The sequence below is a fragment of the Bactrocera latifrons genome, unplaced genomic scaffold (genome assembly GCF_001853355.1).
Source record: "Bactrocera latifrons isolate USDA-ARS-PBARC rearing strain unplaced genomic scaffold, ASM185335v1 scaffold_155, whole genome shotgun sequence".
NCBI lineage: Eukaryota > Metazoa > Arthropoda > Insecta > Diptera > Tephritidae > Bactrocera > Bactrocera latifrons.
The window spans coordinates 253,307-260,864 of NW_017535019.1; the positions used below are offsets into that span (position 1 = coordinate 253,307).

General features: G+C 37.6%; 1 pseudogene; it reads right to left on the reverse strand.

Moving 5' to 3' along the window:
• Positions 1-5,243: 5,243 nt before the first annotated feature.
• On the reverse strand, positions 5,244-6,264 carry LOC108966101 (annotated as a pseudogene).
• Positions 6,265-7,558: the final 1,294 nt, after the last annotated feature.

Below are 7,558 nucleotides of genomic sequence, written 5' to 3' on the forward strand. Positions count from 1 at the left end.
ATCTGGCATATATCTTGCTGAAAATCTGGACCGTGATACTAGTAGACAAACATATGTAATTTTTAATTCAATTCTGGTAATTTTTAYTATAAAAAATTCACCGACCCCTGGAATGCCAATTGTGAGAACTACTATATTAAAAAAATAGTGGCAAGTGTCTAGTCCGACAATCATGTAATCCACATTTCAATTGGACAGTTGCTTAATATTGACGGCTTGGAGCTCACTAGCTGTGTGTTCAGCGCTACTTCAGGAATGCCTAACATCGCTTTCAATGATATCGAAACACTTTCTGATAAGACTGTTATTGGTGCCAAACAAAATCACAGAAACAGGTAATTGCAAAATTGMCGACCTGGCAAGAAATGGTATCGATTCGGTTCTTCACTCTCTTTTTTATTTCACTACCGAATTCCTGGGTTTCTTGAGAGCTTGACCAGCGCTAGGCTACCGTTAGTTATTGTGCTGTCAAACSGTTATTTTGGCTTAAGGTGGATCACAAGAGGTCCAGTGAGTTCTTGGTTTGCAATAAAGAAGGTCTTTCCCTATTTGTAGGTGTTATAGTATAATAGCTCGGTGTCCACGCGATGCTTTTGCGAACCGGCTGCCGGTAGTAGAAGCTRTTTTATAGAAGACAAAGACGAARCAWCTCAACACTTTCTTTTTGACTGACTCGCCTTTGCGAGATCAAGGTTTAAGTGACTAAGACGTCACATTTTCTGAGATCCTGCTGAGCTAGTGGGAATATAATTAAAATGAAATGCCTAGGCAAATTTGTGTTGGTCTCAGAGCACTTGTCGACTTATAAGATTTGATTACCGGAGTTCTATTTGAAGCTCCACAAAGGGATTTGAAGTCTAAGTACGATTCAAATGTTAAGGATCAAGCACTGTATCTAATTTAAAATAAAATATTGCACAAAAACAGCTTCTAAACCGACTGGAGTCAGAGGTAGTCAATGCTTGTCTACCAGGCTAAACTAATAGACATGAGATTACACTTTTGAGAACTTTTTTAATTTATTCGTTTAAGAAACTTCGCGCAACCTGAGATATATACCAATTCCGACATAAAAATTTATTAGATATACTTAAGTTCCAGCTGAAAGGATTGGCATGCACATCTCGAGTAAGAGCTCAGTCCAATAGCAATCATATGGTTGATCCATTTTTACAAGAACTTAAGTTCTCCAGTCATTAAGGTTGCTCTAGCTAAAAAACAAACATCCACTTGGAAAGCCGTGAAGGCGTTGGGCTTAACATAGTCAACATTAAACTGATGGTATCTTTGAAATAGGTAAATTTACAAAAAAAAAAAAAACAAAAAAAAACCGTAGGAGTCCATTTAGCAGAGCATTAAATTTTCTATAAAATTTATAAAACAAAATATTTTTTAAGTAGTTGGAAGCGGAATACAAAATAAAAATAGAAACCCAATACAACTAAGAGCTCCTACTTAGAGAGCCTTGCTTAGCGGTGTCAATAAAAAAAAAATTTCAGAGTACCAAGCGAAAAAATTTTCGGTTTTTGGATCCATCCTAATGAATACATATATGTATATAGTTAGGTGATTTGTTGGGGTTGGAATGAATATAAAGTAACAACTGTGTAATAGACGAGGCATAGCGGCCAGCTAACCGCACAAGAGCGATGCCAGAAATATAAGTTTCGTTCTTTCGTCGAGCTTGTAAATTATTAAAAGAAAATGTTGCTTCAGCATAGCTCTTCTTCAGCGGTTTGTAGGCCAAGGCTGTTTCGGTAGGCTATAGACAGAACCGCAGTAGTATATTCAATATTTTTGCCTAATTATTATTTTAATTTGGCATCTCTAAGTGTGGCTTACCATAATTCGATAAAACATGTTAACCCTCTTTCAAGCATAATCTAACTCAACAAACCGAATGCAAATCGAAAAAGGTARCTCAATCCATTGCAACTTGAAACCACTTCGACTTGCACCTCGCAATCGCCAGCTGTCGCAAATGCAAGCGGCATAACTTCATGGCAGCGCGCCGCAGAGTTTATTGAGAATTTCGGACATGCTGTCAACGTGYGAAACATGCCGTAGCACTGCCTGAAAACGCCAACACGTCGCACTAATCCGCTAACCAAGTTGTGCGTGGCGCTGATGGCGCGGGCTTAGGCAGCAGCTATTTGAGCGCGCAAAAACGTGGCGCGGTATGAGAGCGTGTGCACCTGCACTCTGGCATACGCATTCACAACTGCCAACCAATTCAATGGGAATATGCATAGCGAAGTTCCGCATATTTTACACCAACTACAGGCGGTGCATGTTGAATGTGTGGCAGGTGACAGCGCGTGGTGTGAGGGCCTGCGTATACGCGTATTCATAGATACCGCAGGAGGTTGACTATCACTGTTGTCCTTGATGTTGTTGTTGTGTTATGCAATACTACAACTGCAAATTCATTGCTGACACACACAGGCACACCCACACAGCGCTGCTTGTARTCAGCTCCAGTCGAAAGAAGCGCAGCACTTGCGCGCAGTTATTCAAAAGGAATTCCCATTTTCATTTTCATTTTCTTTATGAGCATCGCATTTGCTCGGCATCGCGATCGCGCGCTGCAYCGTTTGGCAATTTCTCAGCGTTTGATGTGTTCTTTGTTTTTCCCTACTTTATTTAGCATATTTCACTATAAATGCATTGCGTCAAGCGTTGTGCGTTTTGTTGTTGTTGTGTGAATTTTGCACTTGTTGTTTTTGTGCTTCAACATTTTRCAATGTTTTTTGTTTCCACTTGTTGTTTTTTTTTATTTTTGTTTTTGTTTTTTTTTTGTTTGTTTTTGTAGCTTACGTTCAGTTGATTGCCTTCGAAATTACCTTTTGCACTCCGGTGCTCTCTGCTTCTCGTTGTTTCAACTCYGTTGCATCCTTTTCTCAATTCCTTTGGCTTGCTCACCTTTCTTGTTGTATGTTGCTTCATTTACAATTTCGAAAATTCGCAAAATTTAATTTAATCTATTCCAATTTCTATCATTTATTTAAAATTTTCTCTTTCTGTTTATTTTTTCTCTTGTTTCTACAAATTGTTGTTGCTTTCTCTCGCAATTTTTCGTATATTTTTCTTAAATTATTCTTGAGCAATTGAACAATATGAAGTGTTTTACAATAACAACAATTGTTGATTGATTTCTTATCTTCCTCGCTTTGGAGATGTTTGTAGAAATTTTCCAAAGTCTTTAAGTTAGTAATGAGTGTTCTAAAGCCTCTTCGAGTGTTAATTATAGTTATTATTTTCTCTCTGAAGACTGACAGGGGTTAACAACAAGGTTAAATCTATTTATATTTTATATAAAAAATATAAATTCAAACCAAGAAAGCAAAAAAACTATTAATAACAAATTTCTTTGTGGATGCGCCAATAAGATAACACCAGGCGAAGGACTCCTAGGAACGAAAAAAAAATGCTAGAGCTTAGCCCACTCTTTTTTGATTTTCGTCATCTTGTATAGAACGAAAACCGATACCTAACCTTTTTCCCTTTCCCACTATTTGCATATTGTGTATAAAAAATCTTCGCCTTATTCCAAAAACGCACTTCGTGCAACAGGGAATAAAAGCAAACAGGAAGAGTTAATGAAAATAAAATAAAAGTCGTGAATGAGAGAAAAGAAGTAGCAAAGCTCCTGTAAGTTAATCGACTTTWATGGCAAACTGCGAGTGCAAACTTAATTAAAACTTTGTGTGTGCTCATTAACGGTGTTGTAATTCAACTTTACATACAAGCAGACATGCACARTAGACAGACCAAGAAAAACGGCCAGAGAAAAGCACTTTAATTCCATGGAAAAAAAGAGTTAGAACGAAAATGCCACTGCTGAGTGGAGATGTTAATAAAAGTCTGCACAAGTTTACATACATACAGAAATAAAGGTATATATAAATAAATATATATATAGATATATATACAGCAACTAATCGCTTTCTTTCATTAGCTTTGAAGTTTTTCGCTTAAATCAGCGTGCCACCACACTCTACGCAGCAGCTTTAAAGACACTTCGAGGGCTTTGATATTTCTGAAAGTTTGTGCAAGACTGAGCCAGTTGAGCGCAGTAAGTAGTTAAAAGATCTAATGAAAAGTTGAGCATAATTATGAGAAAGAGTATTAAAAAGCTAAACATATAATATTCATAATGAAAAGAGAGGAAAAATTTGAAAAACGAGTTTGCTTGATATTTCTTATGGAATCAAGACTACATAATCGTCATAAAGATTGCAGAAGTTTTCTGGGAATTCTTCTTTCACGCGAACACAAGTGTTTTGAATATGATTACGAAACTGTTAAAAATCCATCGATCGGTTCTACTAAAATTAGCCGAAAACGAAAAGACCAAAATTCATAAATCTTCTGCACAACCTTTTCTTTGGACAACCATCCTCAGGCGATGTCATTGCCCATGCCTCCGCACCATCTAGCAGGACGGTGACGATGAGTGGCTTGGAATGTGACTAGCATTTGGTAGTTGTTCTTCGAAAGAATACTTTAATCTCCTGCTGGATTGCAAGGCTGACATTGTTGTTGGCGTTAATACTGGTTCCAAGGTAGACGGAATTAACTACGACTTCGAAGTTATGTGTGTCTGTCAACAGTCACGCAGTAGCATAGTCGCGAGTGCGACGAGTGTTTGGTTGATCGCAGGAGATATTTCGTCTTGCTCTCGTTCMCTACCAGAGCCATGTTAGAGTCGAATTGTCTGAAACCTCGTTTGGTATCGAGCGGCAATGAAAGGTAATCTCTCATCCCAGTCTGTTTTTTTCTTTTCATTGCGCACAACCTTGGGTAAGGATATTTCATCTTATCACTTTAGTTCGCTTTCAAAAAAATGTTTTTTTTTCGCCACCAAGAGTATATTTGGTTTAAGGCCGGAAGTCGTGAGATGCTTGAGGCATATGTAAAAGAATCGTTTTTGGCCACTGCAATGTGAATGGCGYTCAGAGAACTTTCCTCACTTACGTGAACTTCTACACATGGACAGTCAAAAATGGCGTATCTGATTTTTTTTCTTTTCACTAACTGCGAATGGTATTCTACTGAATTCCTAGAAGGTTAACTATTTGAATTATAATTCGAACTTACGCCTTCTTGGCGAACTTTATTAGACAGCGTACATTAAATTAAGTCACTTTAAGATAATTTTTGTGTTGTCGCAATTTTTATTTATTAYATAAATTTCCAAATTATAAAAATGTTTTACTCTGTAACATTCATTCTCTGCCAACTCATGCACCTACAATCGACCCATCGTTTTTAAACGCTATGAACTGGTTAAGTAACGTCCACATTTTACTTGACTGATCGGCATCTTYAGAGATTTGAGCGYTGAGGGTTTCATTCTATGCATTATSAGGGCTCCACTCTCCAAGTAAACAATCATTTAGATACGCTCTACTAGTACTTAAGTCATTCACGTTCTTAACACGGGCATTAGTAGTACACAAGCGTTCGGTGTCGTTGATGGCTTGATATGAAATTGTCAATTTGTCAGCAATGCGCTCCGATGTGACGGTGATGTTAAACAAGTTTGGGCTGTTATCGTCAGACTGTTAAGGTAAAAAACAGAGGGATGAAGGTAATCAGTATGTATACCAGGTAAATATTTAGAATACTAATTTATATGTATGGATGATGTTGTTATAAGTTAAAGTTTTAGTTAACTCAATGCTTTTTAGGATTTTGAACTAAATTTTCAATTGATTTAATTTTTCAGCTTCAGACGAACACTTACCGCCTTATTGTAGCATTGAAAGAACTTCAGACCATCAGAGTTACTTTCGCAAGCAGCCAACGATGAGCAAAGTGAGCGACCATCAGGCAAAAGATCTCTACGTTCCAAAGCACTTTGCTCCGAAAGCAATTTCTTTGCCGCCACTGCCGTAYTTTTGCAACCGTTATACTCCTTATAGTAGACTTCATTGATCGCCGTCTGATTATCCAAATACCAAATAACGGGTCATTTGCATTGTCTGCACCACTTGTCGTAGAGCCAAGTTTTGCTGGTCGAGCAATGGCTGCCAATCCACAGGCGATTGCGCTAAGGCGCTGCYGACAATTGTTGCCAACAACAACGAGACCAGAGATTTTGTTGCCATCTTACACACTTTTGTTCTTTGAAGTACTTTGAGTGTTTATAATTATTTTAGATACGATTCTCTCAAAGAAATTTTAAATTTTCACTCGCTTTGCGCTGGTTTCTTCACACCTATCACACTTGGGCTTCAAACTGTTAATGATGTTTTAAAGCACCCTTAACCAGTTTTTATATCAGTGCGGGCTGTTTTGGTTAGTGGTTTTTGGTAATTATATTGCATTACTCATTTTGATTTGTCCGATTTAATCTTATTTTTATAACAACGCACAATGCATAGGTTGGCATGTTGTTAGCAGTAGTTCGTAATCTTTAAAACAATAGTTGCTTTCACATGTTTTTGACATTTTAAATGCGTTATCAATTGGTGTGACTGCTGACAAGTGGCGGATAGGTGGCATTGACATGTTAAGATCGTTTATATCAGACTATTTGGATTCGATTGGTACCTAATAAATATCCAATTCTAAGAAATACAATTTGTTATACTTAATAGGAGGTGAAATATTTCAAATTAATCTTTACTGGATTACTTTATATGAAAAATCAATAATTTAACCGTATCTGTATGATAATTTTGACTCAATCATACCTCAATTTATCCTAAAAAATAATATAATTTAATAACCTAAATCTTTTTCGACATGTTTACATCTATACTTTGTGATCCAGAAATTGCAAGATATTTCATTATTCATCAATATCTATTTTATCGCCTTGATTTTCCACTTCTCGAAACACTTTAAATTTTATTTCCTCTCTTTGATTCCAATTTAGCCATAAACGTCTTTTGCTTTTTGTATATACGCGAAGTAGTATTTCAATTCGCAAAGCATCGTTATGAAATTTTGCCAATCTTTGTCTTTATAGACACCACGATTTGTTTCGTTCTTTTCATGGGGGGGTTACTTGGTCTAAGGCCGGAAGTCGTGGTTGAGTCATATGTAAAAGAATGGTTTCAGGCAGCTTCCAAGAGAATGGCGCTCAGAGAGCTTTCCTCACCTGCGTTAACTTCTACACATGACTCTATCCTCCAACAAGGACGAAAGAAATGGGTCTGGCAGTGAACGAGGGCAAGACGAAATATCTTCTGTCATCAAACAAACAGTCGTCGCAATCGCGACTTGGCACTCACGTCGCTGTTGATAGTCATAGCTTAGAAGTTGTAGATAATTTCGTCTATCTTGGAACCAGCGTAAGCACCACCAACAATGTCAGCCTAGAAATCCAACGCAGGATAACTCTTGCCAACAGGTGCTACTTCGGACTGGGTAGGCAATTGAGAAGCAAAGTCCTCCCTCGTCAAACAAAAACCAAACTCTATAAGTCACTCATAATTCCCGTCCTGCTATATGGTGCAAAGGCTTGGACGATGTCAACAACGGATGAGTCGACGTTGCGAGTTTTCGAGGGAAAAGTTCTGCGAAAGATTTATGGTCCTTTGCGCGT